Here is a 27,935-nt window from a genome sequence, read left to right on the forward strand (position 1 = left end):
TGTTGCCCAAGAAGTTTTGAAGGAATCATTAGTTGGAACATCTCTGCCAATGGCTGCAGACCTTTGGGTTTAGCATGCCACCCTCAAACACGGCTGCAAACTCAACTCAAACTTAGTATATGAAGAGTGATCCTCCTGAATAAAACTAGCACAAAGTCTTTAGTCTCTATTTCTTTGGAATCACTTCCTTTGCTATTATTTGGTTTCCTTCTACTGATGCATTCAGATAAAGTATATCTTTTACTGAAACTAACAAAAGAGTAAAAGTGGAATTTCTTCTCCTGTTTGAAATTAGAAATAAAAAGATATAATACAATTTTTCCTTTTTTAATTGAGCTAATGTTAAGCTACAAATTAAGCAAGTTTGATTAAAAGTTGAAATGATCACGAGAGTAACAAGTTAGAAAAGTAAGTCGATTCCAACATTTTTTTGTATCTTCCTTGTCTTCTGTGGATTCTCTCATCTGACTTCCTAATCGACACTTCTCATCTCAGCTGTCAAGGAGTTGAGTAGGAAGACGTTTCTCTAGTAATTGTTTAAAATCCCTCTGTAGCCTAATTCATGGAAAAAGTAGGGAAACCAGGATTTCATGTCTTTTATGTTTCATGTTATTTCCTAAGGAGTATGATAGTATCTAATCGTGTCCTGGAGAAATGAGACATTTTCACCATCCCAGGTGTGAGATCCATGATTATATTGATTATGTTTAACTGGATATATGGTATCAAAAAATGTGATGGCTTCGGATCAACACATATATTTTGAGCACCTACAATATTCCAGGCCCTGTGATAGATGTAGTAGAGAATAGTGGAGTAAGTCAGTCATAGCATCTGTCATCTATGACCTGACAAATATAACATGTATTGATTATCTGTTGCTGCATAGCAGATTACTCAAAGCTTTAAAGTGAAAGTGTTAGTCTCTCAGGATGTCCGATTCTTTGCAACCCCATGGAGTGTAGCCCACCAGGCTCCTCTGTCCATGGGATTCTCCAGGCAAGAATACTGGAGTGGGTGGCCATTTCCTTCTGCAGGGGATCTTCCCAACCCAGATCAAACTTGGGTCTTCTGCATTGCAGGCAGATTCTTTACCATCTGAGCCACCGGGGAAGCCCACTCAAAGCTTAGTGATTTCAAACTGTAACTATTTCTTTATTTAGCTCATACATCTGCGTCTGGACAGTGGTTCACCAGGGTGTCTCCCTTCTGTTTCATAGGTTGTCAGTAGGCTCAGCTTAAATGGGGACTGGATGCTCCTCTTTCAAGATGGCTCACTCACATGGGCAGCAGATTGGTCCTTGGGGCCAATTATAGCCTGGGAACTTAGCTGGGGCTTTGAGCCGGAGACTCAGGTTCCTTTCCATGCAGGCTTCTGCATAGGAAGCTTGGCCTTCCTCACAGTGTGATGGCTGGGTTCCAAGTGTGAATGTTTCAAGAGGTCAAGGCAGAAAGGCATGGCACTTTTAAGACCCGACCTCAGAAGTCACATAACGTGTCTTCTGTCAGCTTTAGAAGTTGTATAAAGACTTGCCTTTATAGGCAGTCACAAAAACCTGCCAAGTTAAAAGAGAAGGGAACAAACCTATTGATGGGTATATGGCAAGAATATAGAAGAGTGATGGGACATATTGTTGTAACCATCTTTAGAAAATACAGTCTGCCATACAAGTCACTTGTTTATTCATTCAGCAGATATTCACTAGGCACTTACTATGTCCCTGGTCTGTTAAGGACTGAGCATTCAAAGATAAATCAGAGATGGTTTCTGCCCTAAAGGAACTATCAGTTTTAGGAGAGAGAGTGAGATAATATAATGAACTATATATAATAAAATGTAAGTACTATACCGAAGTTTATACGAATTAAATGATGACACAAAAGAAGGGGTAAAATTTCTCTGAGAAGTTACATGTACGATGACTCTCAAAGGGTGTGTAGGGCAATAGTTCTCAAAGCATGATCTGTGTGTCCATGGGGGTCCCTTGGACCTTTTCAGGGAGTTTGTGAGGTCAAAACTATGGATGTAATAATAGACATGGTCTGTTTGACTGTGTAGATGTGTCCACTGATGATATTTACAAAAGCAGTGGTGTGTGAAAGAGCCACATAGCACGAATGAGGCAGTGTTGAACTGTATTTGTAGTCTTCATATTCTTCATCAACAAAAAATTTAGTTTCACTCAAGAAGGCCCATGATGGAGCCAGAATAATTGAATTTATTAAATTTCAATTCCTAAGTACATATTTTAATATCCCATGTACAAAATGAGAATTATGCATAAAGCACTTTGCATCCTGAAATATTATGACTGTTTCAAGGAAAAGATTTTGTGCAATTGAATTCCTAGCTGAAGTAGCTGCTGTTTTCAGTGCCATTTTTTACTTGAGAGAACAACTGATGGACAAACTAGGGTTATTCAAGCTTGGGTATTTGGCAGACATTTTCTTGAAAATCAGTGAGGTGAGCCTGTCACTTCAAGGAAAACAACTGACAATATTTGTTGCCAGTTATGAAATTAAAGCTTTCAAGCAAACATTAATATTGTGAAAAACTGATATCTGCCAACATGAATTTAATGGTTTCCAAAGAATGGTTTGATGCAATTGATACGATTAGCAAATTGATTTTTTGATCTTTTTTAATGAAATGTGTTGGTTTGGCCCAAAGAAATGCAATTTTTGAAAGAGCTTTATAACACAGTGAATCCATATTTTCCAAATGACCAATGCACAATGTTCAAAATCATGCATAAGTAAAAAGATCCATTCAAAGAGTTGACAAAGAACAATGGGTTAATGTTAACAGAGTATGAGAATTTTACTGATCTTTCAGACTCCACATTACATTGTAAGACACTACCACTTGTTGAATTTTAGGATAGTATCAAAAGCAATGTTCTCAGTTATCCAAAAAGTAGTTTTCTTTTCTATCTACATATCTATGGGAAACTGAATTTTCCTTTCAACTACAACAACGTATTGCTTCAGATTGAATGCAAAAGCAGGTATAAAAGTCTGTTATCTCTGAAGTCAGACCTTAAAAAGATTTAGAAAAATGTGAAGCAGTAACATTCTTACTAACCTGCCTCTTGAGAAATCTGTATGCAGGTCAGGAAGCAACAGTTAGAACTGGACATGGAACAACAGACTGGTTCCAAATAGGAAAAGGAGTGCGTCAAGGCTGTATATTGTCACCCTGCTTATTTAACTTCTATGCAGAGTACATCATGAGAAACGCTGGACTGGAAGAAACACAAGCTGGAATCAAGATTGCCAGGAGAAATATCAATAACCTCAGATATGCAGGTGACACCACCCTTATGGCAGAAAGTGAAGAGGAACTAAAAAGCCTCTTGATGAAAGTGAAAGAGGAGAGTGAAAATGTTGGCTTAAAGCTCAACATTCAGAAAATGAAGATCATGGCATCCGGTCCCATCATTTCATGGGAAATATTTGGGGAAACAGTGGAAATAGTGTCAGACTTTATTTTGGGGGGCTCCAAAATCACTGCAGATGGTGACTGCAGCCATGAAATTAAAAGACACTTACTCCTTGGAAGAAAACTTATGACCAACCTAGATAGCATATTCAAAAGCAGAGACATTACTTTGCCGACTAAGGTCCGTCTAGTCAAGGCTATGGTTTTTCCAGTGGTCATGTATGGATGTGAGAGTTGGATTGTGAAGAAGGCTAAATGCCAAAGAATTGATGCTTTTGAACTGTGGTGTTGGAGAAGACTCTTGAGAGTCCCTTGGACTGCAAGGAAATCCAACCAGTCCATTCTGAAGGAGATCAACCCTGGGATTTTTTTGGAAGGACTGATGCTAAAGCTGAAACTCCAGTACTTTGGCCACGTCATGCAAAGAGTTGACTCATTGGAAAAGACTCTGATGCTGGGAGGGATTGGGGTCAGGAGGAGAAGGGGACAACAGAGGATGAGATGGCTGGATGGCATCACAGACTCGATGGACATGAGTTTGAGTGAACTCCAGGAGATGGTGATGAACAGGGAGGCCTGGCGTGCTGCAATTCATGGGGTCGCAAAGAGTCGGACACGACTGAGCAACTGAACTGAACATTCTTACTAATTTTTTAATGTTTTGGACAATATTGCTATTTTCATAAAAAGTATTATCTATGTTAATGTATAATGAGTTTCTTATTTTTTAAAGTGGATAGGCAAATATTTTTAATTTCCTTAGATTTCATTTCTAATGTGGTAAATAGTGATAGACATAGGACATATAAAGTAACACTGTCTGTGGTGCACAATCTTTTGAGGGTAGAAATGAGACCCGAGACCCAAATTTGAAGCCCAAATTTCAGGCGATCGCATTCACTGGTATAATGAACATGCTGGGAACAAAGTCTCAGCAGTCCCAGTGAGCGCGCTGGGCAGTTCAGAAGACTGTGCACGTTCAGATGGGCACCAGAGTAGGGTAGACGACGGGGCAGAGAGAGAGGAGGCAGGTTGGTGGGCGGGGACAGCTGTGATAAAGTGCTGAGGCCTCAGATGGCCTGCTTCAAATCTTGTTCGACCGCTTGGTTCCCATGTGATGTGGGGCAAATTACTTAGCCTCTCTGTATCTTAGTTTTCAAACAGGGGTAATCGTAGCTTTGTTACCAACCAGGTTTCTTGACCCCCTTAATCAAAAGAAACTGAGAAGGGGCCAGACAAGAAATTTAGGCAAGGCTTTATTGAGGCTCCAGCCGCGGCAGCGGGGAGCAAGAACAAGCTCCTTTGCTTGCTCACTCACTCCCTGAGAGGGGCAACCAGCTGGTTCCTTTGATGATGGCAAGGGTGGGTACCGGAGTTAGGCCAGAGGGGTGGCTTAGGTGGTCTTCCCACCCCTTTGGTATTGAGTGCAGGTGGCGTGCATAGCACCCTGCTTTTTGCTCCCAGCTCTTCAGAAGTGGCAGTTGGATTTCTGGTCCTTTTGTATCCTGATGCTCGTAATTTGCCCTAACTACGCATGCGTGCAGTTATATTTAGTCTCTTGTAGTTTCTTTTTACTTTGTTGCTCAAGGAGATGTTTGTCCAGGTGTAAGCACTGGATGGCAAAGGGTCCCAGGTCCCAGCCTGTCTCAGCACCTAGTATTTAAGTCTATGAGGATTTAATGATGCAATCTCTGTGAAATACTCAGTGTGGTATTTGGCACAAAGAAAGATCTCCATAAATGTTGGCTATACCATGGTGTTTGGGCTCTACTCTCTAGAAAGGAGAGTACTGAAAGGGTTTTTAGTGAGAAAAAGACACGACTTGGGTAAGATGTTCTGTAAATAAAATATATGGAGGGCATGTGTTGTCGTTTTGACCTTTCTTAATGCGATATGGTCCTCAGAGGAAAACACATCTGAGTTCCACGGGGTATATTTGGGATGGAAGTCCTCAACCTCACAAAACCTCCTGGGCATCCCAGCACATCACTCACTGTAGGAGTGATTTTATATACACCCGGGAATGAGTTCTCTTCTGTGGAAAATTTTGCTAGCCTATTAACTTTCAAATATGGGTTGATTTTTTTTTTTTCTTCTTCTTTTCACTCAAAAAGCTCTTCATGTGCTTTACTAGTTACAAAATCATTTCACTCCCCTCAAGTGATTGGCTGCCTGGTGCCTGTTTTTACATTACCGTAGTTTCTGAGATGACCAAACGTTACCATGGGCACAGTCTGCAGAACTGGGCTGGGCTGGGAGTAGCCATGGGGCAAAGAGCATTGGGGGCCTAGATATCACTGGGTTATTACCGAGAGTGAAGTTCAATTCATCAATAATGTGCTGAGAGTTTACTCTGTGCCAGGTCCCAAGAAAGCAGCAAAGGTTAAAGAGTGTACTTCTCCCCCCCGTCTTAGAGAACTTTGCCTGTCCTTTCGGTAAGGAGACTGAGGTTTGCTGGCAAATAACTATATTGTGAGCTGTGTGTGACAAGTGCTAAAACAGAAGTGAAAGCGAAGTGTTTGGGGAGCCCAGTGGAGACCCTTCTTCAGGCTTGAGGAGTCTGGCAAAGACCTGATGGCATTTGAGCTGAGCCTTGAAAGTGGGGTCAGCTTCTAGCAGGTAGGAAAGGACACATAAAGGTCCTTCTGTGGAGAGAATAACATGGGGTTAAAAGTAGGGATAAAAAACTTGCAGCATTGGACTTCCCTGGCGGTCACGTGGTTAAGACTCTGTACTTCCAATGCAGAGGGCGCAGGTTCGATCCTTAGTTGGGGATCTAAAAGTGTTCACGTTTGGCATTGGACAAAAAATATTTAAAGCAGGCAGCATCAGCAACATGATTTGTGGGACTCAGTGCAAAATGTTTCTTGTTCAGTAATCATTCAGAATGTCAAGTCAATGACAGCACAGCATTTAACCAATTGTGGGGCCTCCTGAGGGCAGAGGCCACGTGAATGCACAAGTTGTATGTCCACAGAGCTAGTCCTCAGTGCAGGGTACACACAAGGAAGGGAAGGATTCAGAGTTGTCTGAAGTATCGCTGTGTGAGTGGTGGTAAGCAAGTGTGCAAAGGCAGGTTGTGTTACCAGATGCAAGTTCATGTGAGGCCAAACGAACTGAAAAGTCAGAGTTTGGAACACAGAAATGTAAAGAGATGGGTGGCTCATGCCCCCCAAAACCTGGAACTCACCAAAGGATTTCATCAAAGCATTTGTAAAGGTAATTGAGGGAGGGGCGTGGTTAGTTGTTGTAAACTTCTTGGTGCAGGTAGGAATCCTTGGTTCTTGCAGCTGCCTGCATAGGTCAGGACCCAATGTTGCTGTAAACTTCCTGTAAGACAAATGTTAGTCTCATTTCTGCAACTTTTCTCTATAGGAAAGGATTCTGAAAGATCAGAGCCCTGAGAATAGGCTATCCTGTATATTCTAGGCTAGGGGCAACATTCTTAACTTAAAGAAAAAGCATTAGAATGCAAAGGCTAAAGGAAAAGGAACAGATCTAATATAGAGGGAGATTTGTTCTCCCCTGTTACAGCTGGACCACATGCTTGGGCACCATACTTCGGAGGATGGGCTGGATGGGGAATCCCTGAGTTCAGAGCCGGGATTGATATCGAAAAGAATGCCTTGGACAGATGGCCACTGCCGTGCAGAGTCAGGATTTAGGGTGGTTTGGGAGGAACTGCTTGGGAAGCAGTAGAAATGTGGACCTTTGAGGAGTGGTTCTGAACACTAGAAGAAGCAGCGGGGATGGAATGGAGAAAGCGGGGAGCAGAGACTAAGCAGAAGTAGAGACGCCAGGTAAGGAGAAGAGTGAGGGAAGGAACGTGCAGGAATGGTACCGAAATGTTTCACCTGCATGATGGGACTGATGAGGAGAGCTGAAGGGAAGTTGGTGGGTGAGGAGTTCAGGCATTCAACCCATGTTCCTTGACCAACTGGCTGATTATCTGCAGTGATTTCAGTGCTGTCCTAGGATTTATTTAACCAAAGCAATGAAACTGTAGAAATGACGGAGTGTGTGTACATTCTTCAGCAAAGGGCAGTCCCTGTGCCCTCATTATATTTAATGAAGTTCTGAAAATGTCTGTGGGTTCATAGCACACACTCATAGTTTGGTGAGCAAGTCTTGATTAATTGAACATCTCCCATCTGTACCTGGTCCTCCAGGGCTGAACCAGTTGCCTTTGAGCGAGTCTTCCTTCTCCACTCCGCTGCCATACCCCCAGCTCCCATTTATCTTTCAAAACTCTTCTCCGAGCATGCTGCATGCCCTGCCTGCCTGTGCCCCCCTCAGTCTAGATTGCACCCTGACCACACCATGGCTCATTTGTTCCTCATGGGACCAGGTCTTATCAGACATTGCATCTGAGTAATAGTACCAGACCTGTCCCAAGAGAGATGCCTGGCAAATGTTTGTGGCATAAATAAATAGATCCAGTTTTTCCATTGAACTGAAGTGATTGAAAACTCATTCAATTTAAGTTAAGTAGTTGTACTGTTTTTAGTTCCAGAATGGGCAGGAGATCTGAAATCTCTATGCAACAGAACAAGCAAATGCCAAATGGGGTTCAGTTTGATCATTCTGACAGCAAGACCCACCTGTTGTAACCAGAGACTAGAAAGGAACAGGGCTGCCTCAAATGAGAGATGGGCCGGGAGTGTCCACACTAGTGATCTGTCCACAAGCAGAGCAGCGTCCACATCCTGGGATTTTAATATTTAAAAATATTAAAATATTGAATGAAAGTTGGACTATTTCTACGATCACTCTGAGCAGGCAGGTCTAAATGTGTCAGTGATGGAATATTCCCCACTTCAGAGACTGTTGCCACTGGTCCTCCAGAGTGAGCTAATGAGCCCTGCTGGGGCGTAGCACAAGGTTCTGATCAGGTCTCTCAGGAAAGAATATGGACTGTCTGCTCTTTCTAAACCCTGGGCCCCTTTGAACTTCCTTTGACCTCCTCATATTGATGGCAGTGTCGTAGCCATGCTCCCAGGGCCAACCCTATCACTTCTTGGGTTCTTTGCATCCCTCCTTTTCAGATTCAGGGGGCCATCCAGAGAATTGATTGGCTCAGAAGAGCCTCTCTGAGTAGAACTGGATTCTCAATTTCAGAAGAGAGGTGGAGGGCTGGCATGGAGCCAGGACCTCTGCCCTGTGTGTATGCTGTAGTGGTGGGTGAATGATGTCTAAAGGAGGAGAGGTGGGCCTGTTGCTTGTCTTCTAATTAACTGGCACATGTAGACCTCAATCAATAAAAATAACTTCCTGAAACTGCTCCCCTTGTGCTGAATAAACTTGGAAAATATTTGAAGTTACAGAAGCAATGGCAATTGGGAAACTTTTACTAGTGAACATTTTGTATCGGGATTGGCAAGTTAATTCTATAGTGTATATTGATACCAAACCAAATTATCAGTCTAAAAGATGTGGTGATGCTAAGTGGATCAATCACTCATAAACATGGAGGTGGTCAGTGTCTTTCTTGGCCTTATGCCAACCATTAGGATGCGCACCCAGTGGGTGGCTGCTCTGAAGCCTCTCTTGAAACTCACAAAGAGAATGAACAGTATCCACATCCTGGAATGCTGGCTGAGTGGGTCGTGGTTGTTGTCTTGCTGATCCCAAGGTGGGAGAGAACAAGTATAGAAAAGGAACTCCACTGCCCTCCAGATAAAACTCAAGGACACCCTGCATGAGGCGGGTCTTGTCACACACCAGGCTCTCCCCTTCGGATCACCCCACCGCCATCCTTGAATTTTAGGCATCAGCCATGCTGAGAGACGTGCAATTCGTCACACAAAATTTGTTCTCAAACTTCCCATCTTAGCCATCCTATTCCCTTTGCCTGGAATTTCCCGTGTATTCCCACTCCCTCATTTACCAGAATAATTAAAATGGAGTTCTGACATCTCCTCATGCAGGAGGTCTTTCTTGGCTCAGTTAGACTAGTTAGATGCAGTCTCTGTTTTCATGTCTTAATGTTGCAGCTGTCTTCTAGTCACGTTGCCCTATCCCTGCCTTCAGCTCCTTTGCAGACATCATTTCTTTTTTTTTTTTTATTTAAATGTATTTATTTTAATTGGAAGCTAATTACTTTACAATATTGTATTGGTTTTGCCATACATCAACATGAATCCGCCACGGATGTACACGTGTTCCCCATCCTGAACCCCCTCCCTCCTCCCTCCCCGTACCATCCCTCTGGGTCATCCCAGTGCACCAGCCCCAAGCATCCTGTATCCTGCATCAAACCTGGACTGGCGATTTATTTCTTATATGATATTATACATGTTTCAATGCCATTCTCCCAAATCATCCCACCCTCGCCCTCTCCCACAGAGTCCAAAAGACTGTTCTTTACATCTGTGTCTCTTTTGCTGTCTTGCATGCAAGGTTATCGTTACCATCTTCCTAAATGCCATATATATGCGTTAGTATACTGTTGGTGTTTTTCTTTCTGGCTTACTTCACTCTGTATAATCGGCTCCAGTTTCATCCACCTCATTAGAACTGATTCCAGTGTATTCTTTTTAATGGCTGAGTAATACTCCATTGTGCAGACATCATTTCTGTTGTCTGGAACACCTTCCCACGTGCTTCCTTCTCACCTTGGCCTTGCCCCTCCTGCAGAATTCTCTCGGGGTGGTTTCTTCTACTCATCTCAAGGCTGATTGTGTTTTTCTAAGCACTGTTCTCTCAGTCTCTGATAACTACTGCCAAGTCAGCTGCTCAGTGGAGAGGCTGTGGTGAAACTAAGAAATCTAGAGGAACTCACAGCTGTTCCATTAACAGCAGCACTATTCACAGAATGATGGAACCCAGTAAGGCCTTCCTAGGTGGTGCTAGTGGTAAAGAACCCACCTGCCCGTGCAGGAGAGGTAAGAGTTGTGGCTTTGATCCCTGAGTCAGGAAGATCCCCTGGAGAAGGGCATGGAAACCCACTGCAGTATTCTTGCCTTGGAGAAGCCCATAGATAGAGGAGCCTGGTGGGCTACAGTCCATGGGATCACAAAGAATTGGAGATGACTGCAGTGACTTAGCACAAATGCATGAAACCCATTAATCTCTGATTGCTATTTTGGGGACAGATTTATCACAGTATGTAAATATATCAGTAAATAAGCTAAGTACAAGATGAATGTTGATATTTTCCCTCCCTGAGCTCAATATATCCACCACTGCTAAGCATACTTTTTATCTTTCTCCCTACCCTCAGGGTAACTTCGACTGTCTTGCAGCCCCAATGATTCAGGGCAGGGAGCCCAGGGCCCTTGGCCTGTCCTAAATGTCATAGCAGACACTCAAAGCTTGGCTGTTCCAAGCCCTGGTGAAGGTTCTGTTTCCTCCCCCAACACTTGGTGAATCTCCTTAGCATCTCTCCTCACGAGACATAATAACCTTGCTATTTTAAGGCCTAAATTTAAGTTAGTGTTAGTCATTCAGTCATGTCCGACTCTTTGTGACCCCATGGACTGCAGCCACTAGGCTCCTCTGTCCATGGAATTCTGCAGACAAGAACACTGGAGAAGAGGATACATTCTTTTCTCCAGGGGATCTTCCCAATCCAGAGATCAAACCCAAGTCTCTGTAAAATCTGAATCTAGCCTAAGGTTATTTCTTCTGAACTAGGGAAAATTCATTTATCAACTGAGTCCTAATTTCTTCAGTTAACTATTTCCCCCTTTTATTTTTTAATCATCAGTACCCAAGTAGTACTAAGTACTTCTTGGCTAGGGATATTGTTTTATAATATGTTTCATAAAGACATCACACTCTTTTCCTGGAACATTTTTAAAAATAGACATAACCAGACTTTCTGAAAACGATGCCTCTAGTGGTTGCTCACGGATGAATTTAGACTTTCGCAGATGGGGGTGAGATAGCGATGCCTGTAAGAATCAGGGGGGAGTTCTACAGCATCTGCTTGTTCACCCTCTTCTTACCCCACTTCACCCCTGAGTATAGCGAAACCTAGGAAACTACATCTTAAGGAGCTGTTTCGGTGATTCTAATAGGGCCCTGGTTGAGAATCATGGTCATGGAGGTTCTGGGTGAGAAGGGCCCATCTGAGTTATTATTGATTTCACATATGAATTACACTGGAGAGCAAGCACAGTGGGGAAGTTAGATGTGCAGGATCTGGGAGGCTTCTGGAAGACTTACATTTTGAGCTGGATCTTGAATGATAATAACAGCAATAACTGGCTTGTATTTGGCATGTGCTACATGGAGTACTTCACGGACAGCATCACATTTCAGTTCAGTCGCTCAGTCGTGTCCGACTCTTTGTGACCCCATGAGCCGCATCATGCCAGGCCTCCCTGTACATCACCAACTCCCGGAGCCTACCCAAACTCATGTCCACTAAGTCCGTGATGCCATCCAACCATCTCATCCTCTGTCATCCCCTTCTCTTCCTGCCTTCAATCTTTCCCAGCATCAGGGTCTTTTCCAGTGAGTCAGCTCTTTGCATCAGGTGGCCAAAGTATTGGAGTTTCAGCTTCAGCATCAGTCCATCCAATGAATATTCAGGACTGATCTCCTTTAGAATGGACCGGTCGGATCTCCTTGCATTCCAAGGGACTCTCAAGAGTCTTCTCCAACACCACAGTTCAAAAGCATCAATTCTTCGGCACTCAGCCTTCTTTATAGTCCAACTCTCACATCCATACATGACTACTGGAAAAACCGTAGCCTTGACTAGACAGACCTTTAATCCTCACCGAAATCCTACCATAAGACAGAGAGTATTATCCCCTTTTGATGCATGAGGAAAATAGAGGTCAGAGAGGTTAAGTGCTTTGCCCAAAGTTGCACAGCAAATGAGTAGCAGATAACTGGTATTTAACCCTTGAATCATGTGACTCCAAGCCTCAACTGCGAGATGTGTCAGACCTAGTGAGAAGGAAGCAGCAGAGATTCAAGATGAATGTATTGGTAAGACAGTTATTTCCTACCTGATTAAAATCTTTGTGGAAGACAGATATCTAGGCTTATAAGAACTCCTCAGAGTCAATTATGGACATCATCATTAGTATGTAAATTATGTGTCTTTATAGACACAGTTGCCTTTCTGTATCTAAGAAAATGAGAAAGACCAAGGTTTTGTCATTAGGAATAGGTCTAGTGTCCACTTCAATTTTTCCTTTTAATCCCATAGTCCAAATTCTTAATCAGCCATTTTGGGGGAGATTACAGGGACTTCAGATCCCATGCAGTCCTGTTTCTTGTCTGACTCCATCACTCGGCAGGTTTATTGATTGAAGGGAAAGAAGTAGAGTGTAGAGCAGTGGTCCTCAGCTGGCTGTGAATTTGCCTGCCAAAGGTCATGGCAATGGCTGGAGACATTCTTCATGACCACATCGGGGGTGGTCCTGGCATCAGAGGGTAGAGGCTAGAGCTTCTGCTACACATCCTGTGACGCACATGACCACTTCCCACAGCAAAGAATTCGCTGGACCAGCATACTGATGGCGCAGAGGCTGAAAAACTCTGGTGTAAAGTTTGGGGGCATGGACTTAGTATCTTAGTATCTGCCTTGGTTTGAATCCTGCTCTCTACTAGCTAGCTGTGTGATCTAGCTGTCTGTAATTAAGGTTAATGATAGACCCTATCTTAGAGGGCTGTTAAGAGACTGAAATATTCAATATATATGAAGCATTGGAATAGTATCCGGCAGACCTGTGTTTAGAGAGGCATCTGGTACCATGGTGGAGGCCATTCCCGAGCCAGCCTGCCAGGGCATGAATCTTCCATCTGCCTCTTACCAGCTGCGCAACCTTGTGCCAGTCACTTAAACATTCTTGACTCAGCTTCCTTATCAGTCAAGTGAAGATAATAGTAGTAGCTACCGTTAAGATAAACCACGTATGCGAAATGGTTAGAACAATGACTCTTACATAGTAAAACCATGTACATGCTAGTTGTCATTGTTACTGTCATCATTCCTTTTATTCAGTCATTAAGTAACTATCTGGGCCCCCAGTGCCCAAATGGGTGGGGTCACTTGCCTTACAGCTATGAGACAGTAGACTTGGGATTAGCACCACTGAGTCAGGAAAGAAGGACAGTTCTGTCTGGTGGGATAGTTGACAGCTCTCGACTTCTTGGCATCCTGGGTAGTGTGAAGCTGGGGGATCTGTCATTCTGGAGGGAAGGTGGAAAGAGGCACTGTGACCCACAGTGTCACTGGGCAGCTAAATACCTCCAATTCTGCTTTTGAAAAGCTAAGAGGCTGATGGTGGTTCAGTGAGGAAAATCAGCAGATGCTAGAGGTGCTGAGATCAGAGTTGTCAACGATGAGAAAGTGATTTCAATTTCTGTTATTATTATTGGAGGAGGTATAAGAGGCCCTGTCTGTGGTCATTGTGCTGGTCCAATTTAGTTCACCATGGTGATAGTAGTACCTTCTGAATAGTTTCTTTTTTCCATTTTGAGATGGTTTTGAAAAAAAAAAAAAAGTTTGAGCTTTGTATGAGCCTATAACTTTAGGAGTAGACATAACTGAAAATGACCCCAGTTAAGGTTAACATGCTTGCTTAAATGACTTCAAAAAGTATGTGTCATTTTTAGGTGGCTTTGCTAATTAGATTCTTTTTGGTGACTCATATTAGAGAAATAGGGCTCCCATTGTGAAGTAAAGCAAGGCCTGGATTTGCAAACCTGCAAGGCAGCCTACTGTTAGCCAGGTAAGACTGTACTTAATGGTCATTTCTTTGCAATCAAGAACTCAGCAAGCACAAAATAAGTGAAAGTAGCAAATTATTTGGAGACCTTTTCAACTTGCGTCTGACCTTCTTGATTCATTTGCAGAAGTAATTGCCTGTGGAAATTGCTGGGCCTTTATCTGTGGTGCTATTAAAACACTGGTTGAAATGAGGTGGCACAGGCTGCATTGTTAATGGGTTACCATGGGGTAGGAGCTGTTGTTTTTATTCAACAGATGAGAAATAGCTGAAAATAACCTTCTGTCTCCCTGTAAGAATTCTGCTTGTTAAGTGACAGTCACCACCACGGCAGAGGTTTAGCGTGGTATAGGAATTTGTGCTATTCTTAGCAAGATATTAAATGAGAGTTTGCAGGCTTTTCTTGTTATAGGGAATGTTAGGAGGGTTTTATATTCTCTGATTTGGGGGGAATAGCTGTCCAACTTGAGGAATGAGGGGCATAGTTCAGTTCAGTTCAGTTGCTCAGGCGTGTCCCACTCTTTGCGACCCCATGAGCTGCAGCATGCCAGGCCTCCCTGTCTGACACCAACTCCCAGAGCCCACCCAAACTCATGTCCATTGAGTCAGTGATGCCATCCAACTGTCTCATCCTCTGTGGCCCCCTTCTCCTCCCGCCTTCAATCTTTCCCAGCAGTAGGGTCTATTCCAATGAGCCAGTTCTTTGCAGTAGGTGGCCCAAAGAGGGCATAGTGCTGGCAGGAAATTCAGAGCTGAGCGTAGTGTTTCCATTGGTGTCCCAGGCATCAAGGTATCGCTGACCTGGGCTTACTCTCTCATTCTCTCCTGGCTTTATTGCCATTGTTCTGTCCAGTGGAATAAGGTCAGCTGCCTTCATAGCCTCTAGTGCTTCCTCAATATGGCCCACTATTTTTTCCCCCCTCTGACCATTCTCCTCCCTTGGGGTAAGGCCTTATGCTTAAAACCTAATAGGGAAATACTGAGGATGAGTATGAGGTAAAGCAGAGCTTCTCAAACTTCAGAGGGCATCAACATCACCTGGAGAGTTTGAAAAAACACAAATTCCTGGACCTCACCCCCAAACATTCTGATTCAGTAGGTCTGGGGTGGGCCTGAGAACTTGCATTTCTACCAAATGCCTGTGCCCAAGACCAAACTTTGAGAAGCTCTCGTGCGATATTATGATTCATGATAAGAAATGCATGTTTAGTCTTTGTCCCTATCTTTGACACAGAGCTGCTAAAACCCTTGACATTTTCTGTGATGAAAGCAATAAAGGTGTCTCTTGAGGTGTTAACGGGGTGACTTGTGGGCCCCGCCGAAGGATGGAGGCTGGTTGCCGATGGGGCCAGCCATGTGGTACAGACTTGGAACTTTCAGCCCCGCCCCTGACATGGGAAAGGAGAGACAATGGAGACTGAGTTCAGTCACCAGTGATGCAATCAAGCATGCCTATGTGATGGATCTGCCATCAAAACTCAGAAGGATGGATTTGGAGAACTTTCAGGTTCGTGAACCCGAATGCTTCCGTGTACCACCATGCTAGACCCCAAACTCCACAGGGGCAGGAGTCTCTTTGTTTGGAGCCTCATCCTATATGTGTCTTCATCTGGCTATTGATTCGTATCCCTTAATATCCTTTGTGATAAACCAGTGATCTAGTGAGTAAACTCCGGGAGTTGGTGATGGACAGGGAGGCCTGGCGTGCTGCGGTTCATGGGGTCACAAAGCGTCGGACACGACTGAGCAACTGAACTGAACTGAGTAAACGAATTTCCTGGGTTCTCTGAGCCCCTCTAGCAAATGAATCTAATACAAAGGGGATGTAGTGGGACTCTCTGATGTACAACCAGACAATCAGAAGCACAGGTGACAACCTAGACTTGCGTTGGGAACTGAAGTAGAGGGCTGTCTTTGGATTGAGCCCTCAGCTTATTGGAGTCTGATGGTCTCAGAAATTGAGCTGAATTGTAAGACATCCAGTTGGTGTCAGAGAATTGGTGACGGCATGTGGGAAAAGCAAACCCACACTGGGTTTGGCTCTAGCTCTCTTTGTGCGTGCTAAAGTCAGTTGTGTCTGATTCTTCGTGACCCTATGGATTCTAGCTCACCAGGCTCCTCTGTCCATGGGATTCTCCAGGCAAGAATACTGGAGTGGGTTGCCATTTCCTCCTCAGGGGGATCTTCCCAACCCAGGGATTGAAACCATGTCTCTGATGTCTCCTGCACTGGCAGGCAGGTTCTTTACCACTCGCACCACCTGGGAAGCCCAGGTTCTAGTTCTCTTCGTACCTTGTATAATTGAACCTAGACAAACTCACCTTTTTGGAGTAGTGTCTTCAAGTGTTAGTCAACTGTGTTTACTGAGCACCTACTGAATGCAAAGAAATATGCCCCTGAAATGACCCCACCACTTCCTGCAGTCTGGAAAGTCACTATTTAAGGACAAGCGTAGGCCTATATACTGCAGGAGAAGGTACCCACCCAAAGCCGAGGACTGAGGAGACTGGAGTCAGGGGTGATTGATGGAGGGATGTTCACAGTGGGTGGTTCAAAAGAGGAAACTAAGATTGATTTCCAGTCCCCCCCATGCCAGCATTATGGTTAGCATTTGTCACTGCTGGCATTTATCACGGTAACTCATTGACTCTTCACTGGGACTCTGAGAGGCGGAGATTACCCTCTCCCTTTCATAAATGAGGAAACTGAGGCTCTTATGACTTGAGTTAGTGGCAGGACCAATAATTCAACCCCTTGATTCCTTCTCTTTGGAGCCTGAGCTGTGTTCACTGAACCATGTTGCTTCCCAGCACATGACTCACTTGAGTACTGAGCTAACATTTGTTGAATTAAAACATCTGATGATTAACTTAGTGAAGGAACATTTCCAGGAAATAACCTGGAAATGGTCCTTAACCATTCTGCAATTAATTCTTGTTATTTTATATTGAGCATTTATTTTGTACCAGGTACTGTGATAAGCAATTTATATACATTATACCACTTATTTAAAAATAAACCAAAAGGTAATTATTAAAGTCTACTATATATGATGAAATTTAGAGAGGGTGAACCCATCATCTCAAGGTTGGGGGTGGAACCAGGATTCCAAATCGCACCTTTTCGTCTAGAGCGCAAACCGCATTCTCCTGTGCTGGCTTGATCTGCTGGCATGGCCAGGAGCCTTTACTTCTTTTCCTCCCCTTTGTTGCTACCCATTTCTTCCCAGACAATGAGTTTCATAGCTATGGGCTTCAAATCACAGGAATTAAGGTTTTGAAAGTTAGTTGCCAGTCACCATGCCAATATAAACATCCTCACGCCCACTCTGTCATTATCCCATTAGAAAAAGCAAAAGCAATAACAGCAGCAAAGACCAAAAATACGTTAACAAAATTAGATGTGTTGCTGTCATGTGGGCCAGATGACATGAAATAAGAGTTAGATCTGGTTTCCAGGCCTCACTCCCTACCCTCTATTCCTGTCTCCACTGCCCCCACCTGACCACTTACTCTCATCCTTCGGTTCTTCCTAATCCACAAGCGGCTTCATTCAGAACCACTCAGTAATCATTCTGTCAGCTGGTATGTCAAAGTTCTTCCACATTTATGGATTTTAGAGATTCCTTTGAAAGCATCTGTTTGTACACTATGTGGTGGTTTCAGACATGTCTCTTCTGGACTGCCGTATTTTCCTGTAATGATAAATTTTGAGTCCACCTGAGGCTCAGATGGTGAAGAAAGTGCCCGCAGTGCAGGAGACCTGGGTTCAATCCCTGGGTTGGGAAGATCCCCTGGAGGAAGGCATGGCAACCCACTCCAGTATTCTTGCCTGGAGAATCCCGTGAACAGAGGAGCCTGGTGGGCCACAGTCCATGGGATCGCAAAGAGCTGGACACGACTGAGCAACTAAGCACAGCACAGCATGCAGTTAAAAGACAGACTCCATTCAGACTACTGTTCCTCGCTATTGTCTTGAGGAAAGGTTCTTGGGTGTGTGTACTCTTTACAGGTGACTATAGGACTTCCCTGGTGGCTCAGACGGTAAAGCATCTGCCTACAATGCGGGAGACCAGGGTTCAATCCCTGGGTTGGGAAGATCTCCTGGAGAAGGAAATGGCAACCCGCTCCAGTATCCTTGCCTGGAAAATACCACGGACAGAGGAGCCTGGTAGACTACAGTCCATGGGGTCTCAAAGAGTCCGCAGGACTGAGCGACTTCACTTTCCCTTTTTCACAGGACGATGAGCGGTAAAGATAGATACACTGGGGGTCTGTATGTTCCTGCTCCATACTCCAGACACTTTAACACAGTATCCCATTTCCCTAACAATCCAGGGAGGTAAACAGGTATTTTTCCTGCTGTCAGATGAACAGAAATGAAGGGGGAAGGAAGTAATTTGCCTCTGGCCACACAGCTCTTAAGTGGCTGAGCTGACATTTCAACCCAGGAGGGTGTAACTCTGAGGATAGCATCTTTCCTTCAGATAACATTATGGGTGCACAGGTTTCTGCAGTCACTGATCAGGATTTGCTGGGCTACACCTAATGTAGGAAGCAGAAGATTCAACTTCTGAGCTCTTACTCTGCCTTCTTAGACTCTACTTTCTGTATGTCATTCATGTCGTGGAAGTGGGAGAATGTCTCTGAACTGCTTGGAAATCTCAATGCCTATGTTAGGTGTGTTAATAACTTTCCCTCCAAACCCATCAGCATAGCTACCTGACTTAATGAGCATTTCATGCTCATCAGATGGCTGGCTAATGGGGAATTAAGGATTGCTGCTGCTACTAAGTCGCTTCAGTCGTGTCCGACTCTGTGCGACCCCATAGACGACAGCCCACCAGGCTCCTCCGTCCCTGGGATTCTCCAGGCAAGAACACTGGAGTGGGTTGCCATTTCCTTCTCCAGTACAAGAAAGTGAAAATTGAAAGTGAGGTCGCTCAGTCGTGTCCGACTAGACTGGTGATTTTGTTTTAAGGGAAATTCATATAACAAGTCTTTTTCCTTTTTCTCCAAAAAAAAAAAAGAAGAAGAAATTAAGCCTCATTTTTAAAAAAGAGCTGTAGTGAGGCATGATCTTAATGGATATTGAATTTCAGGCGCTATCTAGTTTAACGCAGATTTAGAAATAGCTTCTGTTTCCTCAGTTTTTCTTGTTGGTACCTATGAAACCTGAGGGTGCTGCGTAGCCAGAGAGGAAGAAGCCTTAAAGAAGCAAGGAGGGGAGAGAGGGAGAGAGAATGTTATAGCCTATATTCAGAAACTGGCTTTTTATAGATAAGCAACTCTTTCCATCTACCTTTGCACGTAAAAGAGAAAAATCAGTGAATACCCAACATGCTTATTTGAAGAGGAAATCAAAACTAATGTTCATGTCCATAGAGTTTGACAACATATTGTAAATTAAAACTTGGATTGCAATAGAAGATAGACTCAGTAGCATGCTTCCCAAAGTTCCCAGGAGTAGCAGCATCACCTGGGAACTTGTTAGAATGAAAACTCTCTAGGGCCCACCTTGGTGGCTCATATGGTAAAGAATCTGGCTGCAATGCAGGAGACCCGGGTTCCATTTCTGGGTCGGGAAGATCCCCTGGAGACAGGAATGGCAACCCGCTCCAGTATTCTTGCCTGGAAAATCCCATGGACAGAGGAGCATGGTGGGCTACAGTCCATGGGGTCTCAAAGAGTCAGACATGACTGAGCAACTTTCTTTTTTGGGGGGCCCGCCGAATACCTACTGAATCAGAAATTAGGGTTAAGGCCCGCTCAAGCTGTTAAAAACCCTGATGAACTTTTGCTGGGTGTTAAGAATACAGAAACAAACATAGGTGTGAGGGGAGAGTCTTCTTTACATTCTAGTTTATTATGTGGAATTCCACATTGAACTAAGTCAGAGTGGATAGACCCATAAACTACCAATAGAGGGCAATGATTTTTAAATGATTACAAAAAGGAAAAAGATTCATATTCTTTATCTCTAAGTGTTGATAGAGATAAGCTTTGCCAGCTGTAGGGGCACCTTATTATTTACAGTTATTTTTCTTCTTGAATTTTGAAGTCCATTATGCCGTGCAAGTTTGTTTAGTAAAAGTTGGAGTGCATTTTCCAACAGGAATAATTTTATGAATAATGACCAACTTCCTGGAGAAGCCTACAAGTCTGTTTAACCCACTGATTATTAGAAATATGCTAGGGACGTCCCTGGCAAGCCCGTGGTTAAGACTCCGCGCTTCAATGCAGGGAGTGCAGGTTCAGTCCCTGATTGGGGAACTAAGATCCCACATGCTTCGTGGCACTGCCAAAAAATAAGTATCAAAGCAAACAAAGAATTAGATTGTTATATTAAAAGTGTGCTAGTGAGAGTTGACAGCTCTGCACAAGCTGGTCACCTGGCATTCCAGAGATGCCCTTCTAACAACAGGACAGTTTCCTGCCTTCTTTGCTTCCCCTTGGTAGCAGGTAGATGAGCTGCACCTGGAGTAGGTGTACCAAAGAGGGACAGGAGAGGGGAAGGGGTGTGGCTGATAAAAGTCTGTTATTTGTTGCAGAGAATAGTCAGCAGCTTAGGACCTGAGGCCTGTTCAACACTCCTTAGCACAGACTCCCTCCTTGAACATCTTTCTGTCCCACCAAAGATCCTAGGGGTTGTGCTGCCTCCTTCCTTTTCCATTGCCTTTAATATATTGTGTCCAACTATAGGGCTTCCTAATATTTGGGGCTCATAGAACAAACTCTCAGTTTCCCTTCTCCCTTGCCTTTTGAGGGACTGTGAAGAAATTTATCCAGGTGCTAAAAGAAAGCTGACTAGAAGTTTAAAAAGTGTCCTTGTTAATGCTGGTCCTTCCACCAGCACGCCCCATGACTGCTGTCACCACCTGCTCATCTGCTTTCTCACCTGCCCTCTGCTCTCTTCTCTTTTCCTTTTCTTATCACTTTGATCTGCTGGAGGAAAGTTAACAAAAGAAGAAAGAGAGAAAAGTATACGAAATAACCCAAGAAAATTTTCTTAAAATAAAGGGCATACATTCTTGGGTTGAAAAGGCTTATTGAAAGCCTAGCAAAATGGACAGAACCTGAACCAGAGCAGATGGTACATCTTTATGCATTTGTAGAACACTGTGAAAAATGAATTTCTAGAGAGGAGAAAGAAAACAGGTTCAGTATGAAAGAGGAAGGGTCTGAATACTTTTGACTTCTCAACAGCAAGACACTGGGGAAATGCCCCCAAAATTCTGGGAGAAATGATTTCTAATCTAGAATTCTATACCCAGACAAGCTATTAACTGAGTATGAGTCAACATCTTAGGTCTCAAAGGTTTTGCTCCCTTTTTAGTAAGCTGTTAGAGGATGTCTTTGACCAACAAAAAGGAATAAGCCAAAACAGAAGACACAAGACGCAGACATCGAAGGCTCAGACTCAATAAGTGGAGTGACTTCCTGGGTGGACGCATCCACACAGCTGACAGTGGAACAGTTCAGAAGCTTCTAGGGAGGACTTCTTTGAGGAAATGAAGTGGATAGACGAGCTAATGGGTTTTAACATATTAAGGGACGTATTTATCTATGGGAGAGTCTGGAGTCAAATTAGCGACAGCTAAACCAAGCAAATGAAAAGACAGAGTCTATTATTAGCAAACATTGCAGGAAAGGAAAAGTAACCACTGTCGCCACATGAAATGTAACCACAAGACTTATCTGTGCCTGGCATTCATTTAGTTGTAATGTAAACAGATAATTGTCTAACCAAAATGATGGTAGAGTATTTTGGGAGGGTGGGACAATGGGAAAAGGTATTGGGTTTGAGTGTGAGATTGGAAGTAAGGGAAGGGGAAGTGAGTGGAAGCTAAATTCCCAGAGGTCAGTGGATAACACCTGAAACTAAAGTATCTGGACACAGCGATCTGAGCATGATATTCAGATGCGGAGATCAGTAGCGAAGCAATCAGCTACTTGAAAGTGGGTGCTTCTGCAGAGGAGGAGATAGGGTGAAAAGGAAGAAGGCCGAGGGGACTAAGGATTTTATGAAATCTTAGCCACTTAACTCTTTAAACAGTGTATATGTATAATGTATACAAAAAGAGTTACTAAACTTTCTAAAGAGAGATGAAAACTTTTGCTGCCTTTCCTCCCAAAGTCCATGCAGAGATTTCTAATTAAGGGTCAGAGAATATTGTCTTATTTTTCTCTGGGTGGGACACAGAGCTTCAGTGTGATAGAATGTTAACTCTTTTTTTTAACCTGCTCTTATCCAAATCCACAGTTTAGGTTGGGGTTGGCAAAGGCCCTCTTACTTCTTTCCCATCTTGGGAGGACCCAACTGATCCACAGTGAGAGTCACCCAGGGCGCTCCCCACACTGTGGAGTTCAGCCCTGACAGTGACGTGACCGTCTCCCTCTCTCCCTCCCCACATCTCATTCAAACACGTTCATGTCATAGCTCGACTTCAAGTCTTCCAGTTCAATTTTGAGTATTTAAGGGCATAATACATCATATATAGACATCAGTAAATAAAATACACACATTCAAAGCATATAACCGTTGGACCATAAAGTAGGCTGAGCACCAAAGAATTGATGCCTTTGAATTGTGGTGCTGGATAAGACTCTTGAGAGTCCCTTGGACTGCAAGGAGATCAAACCAGTCAGTTCTAAAGGAAATCAGTCCTGATTCACTGGAAGGACTGATGCTGAAGCTCCAATACTTTGGCCACTCCTGATGTGAAGAGCCGACTCATTGGAAAAGACCCTGATGCTGGGAAACCCTGAGGGCAAGAGGAAAAGGGGGAGACAGAGGGTGAGACGGTTGGATGGCATCGACTTAATGGATATGAGTTTGTGCAAACTCCAGGAGACGGTGAAGGACAAGGAAGCCTGGCACACTTCAGTCCATGGGGTTGCGAAGAGTCAGATACAACTGAACCACAATAAACCCCACTTCACATAAAATTAGAGAAGGGACATTGAGAGAAGAAGTACCCATTTTTAATAATAATGATATTTCATAATAGTAAATAATAATTGAATAACGTCCTCCTGTGGAGCCTTAACCTTCCAGAATGCCTCAGAAGCAGGCAGGGGTGGGAAGAGCGGGCATCACTGCCTTAACTGACCAGCACACAGTTTCTCAGACCTGCGCCTGGTTCACAGATCATGGACAAGAAAGCTATTCTGATTGTATTAGCTTGTTGTAACTCTGTTTTTAAGCTCCAAGATTCAATTAACTTTCAGCGGCCATTCTGAGAAAGGCACCTCTACTCGGCATGGATGACCTCTGGTTCATAGTGGACCAGAAAACCGAGCTGAGGCAGGACTGCCATGCAGGCTCGTTGAGTGAGAGTCAGACTCCTTGGGAACAAAACTGTCCTTGATCACGCTTGGTGGCATTACTGGACAGGAGGAGCTGTGGCCCCTCTTGTGTTTGAGGTCATTTACGAGCTTAGAAGAGCTGGCGTCTGCATTCTTCAGGTTGGATGACTTCTGCTTTTCATCTGGCTCCTTTTGTTCAGATGGGTACCACTCCTGGCACCTGTCCAGAGCTGGCAGCATGCTTTCCCATCCTCATTTACAATTCTTATTGGATAGATTTGTGTCGTCAGTTTTCCAGGCAGCCGTGTCCAATGCTGCCAGACAGATTTACCTGAAGATTTCCTTCCCTCCCCTCCATATCTCTGCCTTTCTTTTACTTTCCCTCCCTTAGTCTGTCAAGCCGAGGAAGAGTATTCAAAAGAGATGATTGGGATGTGTCTGTACAATGGGTTCTATTCATCGGTAGAGAGGCACGAACTGTTGATACATGCAACAGTGTGGATGGACGTGAGGGGCATTTTAGTCGGTGAAAACAGCCAGTCTCAAAAGCTCATACTGTATGATTCTATTTCTGTGATGTTCTTGAGATGATGTAATTATCAAAAGGGAGAAGAGATTAGTGGTTGCTGGGGGAGTGAGTATAAAGGGGTAGCAAAAGGGAGATGGCTGTGGTGATGGAATATTTCTGTATTTTGATTGTGGTGCTTGGTACACGTGAATGTACACATGTGATCAAATGATGCAGAACTATAGCTATACTTCATAACAATGTAAATCATTCAGTTTTTCTATTATCCTCCAGTTATATAAGCTGTAACCAGTGAGGCAGTTAGGTGAAGGGTACACACGGATCTCTGTACTATCTTTACAGATTTCTGTGAATTTATAATTATTTTTAAGGTAACACTTTTTTTCTTAATAAAACAAATTATTGATACATGCAACAACACAGATGAATCTCAGACTAATTCAGTTCAGTTCAGTCGCTCAGTCGTGTCCGACTCTGTGAGACCCCATGAATTGCAGCACGCCAGGCCTCCCTGTCCATCACCAACTCCCGGAGTTCACTCAGACTCAGGTCCATCGAGTCAGTGATGCCATCCAGCCATCTCATCCTCTGTCATCCCCTTCTCCTCCTGCCCCCAATCCCTCCCAGTATCAGAGTCTTTTCCAATGAGTCAACTCTTCGCATGAGGTGGCCAAAGTACTGGAGCTTCAGCTTTAGCATCATTCCTTCCAAAGAAATCCCAGGGTTGATCTCCTTCAGAATGGACTGGTTGGATCTCCTTGCAGTCCAAGGGACTCTCGAGTCTTCTCCAACACCACAGTTCAAAAGCATCAATACTTCAGCGCTCAGCCTTCTTCACAGACTAATTAGACTGAATGAAATAAGCCAAGCAAAAAAGGAAACAGAAGAAAATACAGATAATTAGACTACATCAAAACTAAAACCTTTAGTGCTGCGAACCATACCATTAAGAAAGTGAAAAGACAACCCACATGATATGAGACACTATTTGCAAATCGTATCTAATAAAGAATTTATATCCAGAATATATTAATAACTTATAACTCAGTAATAATAAGACAAGTCCAGTTGAAAAATGGGCATAGGATTTGAGTGGACATTCTCCGAAGAAAGCATGCCAATGGTCATTAAGCACATGAAAAGACGTTTAACATCATCAGTCATGTGAGAAATGCAAACCAAAGCTTCAGAGAGATATCAGTTTACACTCACGAGGATGGCAATAATCAAAAAGACAGGTGATAACAAGTGTTGATAAGGATGCGGAGACATGTGGAGACATTTCCACCACTAGTGGAAATGTAAAATGGAGCAGCTACTTTGGAGGATAGTTTGGCCGTGGTTCAAAATGTTAGACATAATTACTGTATGACATAGTAATTTTACTCCAAAATAATTGAGAACATGTTCAGACAAAAGCTTGCACACAAGTGTTCATAGCAGCATTATTTATCAGTAGAAAGGCCCCAATGCCTATGAACTGATGAATGGACAAATGAAATACAGAATATCCATCCCGTAGGACATTAGTCAACAATAAAAAGGAATGAAGTACTGATACATGCTATAACGTGGATGAACCTTGAAATCTTTATTCTAAATGAAGCTAGTTACAGGAGGCCACATGTATTATTTAATTTGCACGAAATGTCCAGAATAGGCAAATCTATAGGGACAGAAAGTAGATTTTCAGTTGCCTAGGGCTAGGGGATTAGGGAGGAAATGAGGAATGATTAATAATGGGAACAGGGTTTCCTTTGGCAAAGCGTGAAAATATGCTATACTTAGATTGTGGTAATGTTCGCACAGCTCGAGCAATGTACTAGAAGCCCTTGAACTGTACACTTTAAATGGAGGTATTGTATGGTGTTTAAAGAGAGTATATACCATACGATTCCATTTATATAAAATATTTTAAAATGCGAGCTAGTCTACAGAAAGCATCAGCAGTTTCTTGGGGATAGAAGGGTCAGGGGGATTATAAATGGATATGACCATATTTTTAGGGGTGATGGATATGCTACTGTCTTGATTGTGCTAATTGTTTCATGGGTGTATATGTGTCAGAACCCACCAAGTTGTATACTTTAACATGTACAGTTTATTGTAGTTCAGTTCAGTTACTCAGCCGTGTCCGACTCTTTGTGACCCCATGAACCGCAGCACACCAGGCCTCCCTGTCCATCACCAACTCCCAGAGTCCACCCAAACCCATGTCCATTGAGTCGGTGATGCCATCCAACCATCCCATCCTCTGTCGTCCCCTTCTCCTCCTGCCCTCAATCTTTCCCAGCATCAGGGTCTTTTCCAGTGAGTCAGCTCTCCGCATCAGGTAGCCAAAGTATTGGAGTTTCAGCTTCAAAATCAGTCCTACCAATGAACACCCAGGACTGATCTCCTTTAGGATGGACTGGTTGGATCTCCTTGCAGTCCAAGGGACTCTCAAGAGTCTTCTCCAGCACCACAGTTCAAAAGCATCAATTCTTTGGCACTCAGCTTTCTTTATAGTCCAACTCTCACATCCATACATGACTACTGGAAAAACCATAGCCTTGACTAGATGGACCTTTGTTGGCGAAGTAACGTCTCTGCTTTTTAATATGCTGTCATTGTATTTCAGTCACTTCTTTTTTAAAATAAGCCATAGCAAAAACATGCAATTCACTAATGTGACAAACACATTTGTTGGGCACCAGTGTAGCACTAGCCCCCAGGGTTTAGTGGCAGGGAAAAGCTGAGTCCAGCCTGCAGGACCACCCTGTAAGGGCAAGGTGAGCAAGAATGCAATTGCGAAATGGCATGTACAGTGTGAGCTCGACAGAAATATGGTCTCTGACTTGGGATTTTTCGGCTTTACAGTGGTGCAAAATTGATATGCCTTCAGAAACTGTATTTCCAGTTTTGAATTTTGATCTTTTCCTGGGCTAGTGATGTACAGAGTGATTCTCTTGGGATGCTAGGCAAGTGGCAGTGAGCTGCAGCTCCTAGTCAGCCATGCGATCATAAAGGGAAACAGCCATCTTGCTTTTCACTTTCAGTACAATATTTAATAAACTACATAAGATATTTCACAAGTTTATTATAAAACAGACTTTGTGTTACATTGTCCAATTGTAAGCTAATGTATGTGTTCTGAGCATGTCTAAGGTAATTAGGCTGAGCTATGATGCTGGGTTTTGAAGATCCCCTGGAGAAGGAAATAGCAGCCCACTCCTGTATTCTTGCCTGGAGAATCCCATGGACCATGGAGCCTGGTAGACTACGGTCCATGAGGTCCCAAAGAGTCGGACATGACTGAGCGACTTGTTTCACTTTCTTTCAGTTTCAGGATGCTCGGTAGATTACATGTATAAGTGCATTTTTAACTTAAGACATTTCCAACTTATGATGGGTTTATCTGGATGTAACTGTGTGATAAGTTGAGTTAGATTTGTATGCTTGGGAAGTCTCATAGTCACCCTCATGGGGACAGATGGAGGGGAGGAGTGCTGGGGAGGCTTCCTGGAAGAGGTAGCACTTGAGCTTAGCATCCAAAGGCAGATACAGTTTATACATAGAATGTGGGGTTTTCTGATGACATAATGGACACGTAGGGGGAGCAGCAGTAGCATGTAGTATGTGCTTGTTACATCTCAGAGGGGACCTGACTTTATTCTGTTCATGTCAAAGCCATGCTTTTCCCCCAGGAGCCGCATCACAGTGCAGTGGCGTGTTGGGTTAACACGCACCTCAACAATAAAACAAAGATCTAACATCCTTCAGTGTTCTCGGCAGGCTTGCTCTTATTTAATTATCTGTGATTCCATTGTTAAAGTCTGTCCTTTTGCTGTGTTGTTCGCTGTGTGAGAACCAGGACTGAGGGACATGTTACCCCATCCTGTCTCCGGCAGGTAGGGTCGTTGACAGACAGCACAGTTTTAAAAAGATGATTTGCTGATTTGTATTTGGGTTACCCTGGAGAAGGA

The 27,935-nt window shown here is 43.6% G+C and overlaps 1 protein-coding gene across 2 annotated transcripts in view; it reads left to right on the forward strand.

The window, feature by feature from the left end:
* Nucleotides 1–27,935, forward strand: part of KCNH1 (potassium voltage-gated channel subfamily H member 1) — a 420,947-nt gene that overhangs the window by 267,778 nt on the left and 125,234 nt on the right. The window lies entirely within an intron of this gene.

Source organism: Ovis aries, chromosome 12 (genome assembly GCF_016772045.2).
Source record: "Ovis aries strain OAR_USU_Benz2616 breed Rambouillet chromosome 12, ARS-UI_Ramb_v3.0, whole genome shotgun sequence".
Classification (NCBI taxonomy): Eukaryota; Metazoa; Chordata; class Mammalia; order Artiodactyla; family Bovidae; genus Ovis; species Ovis aries.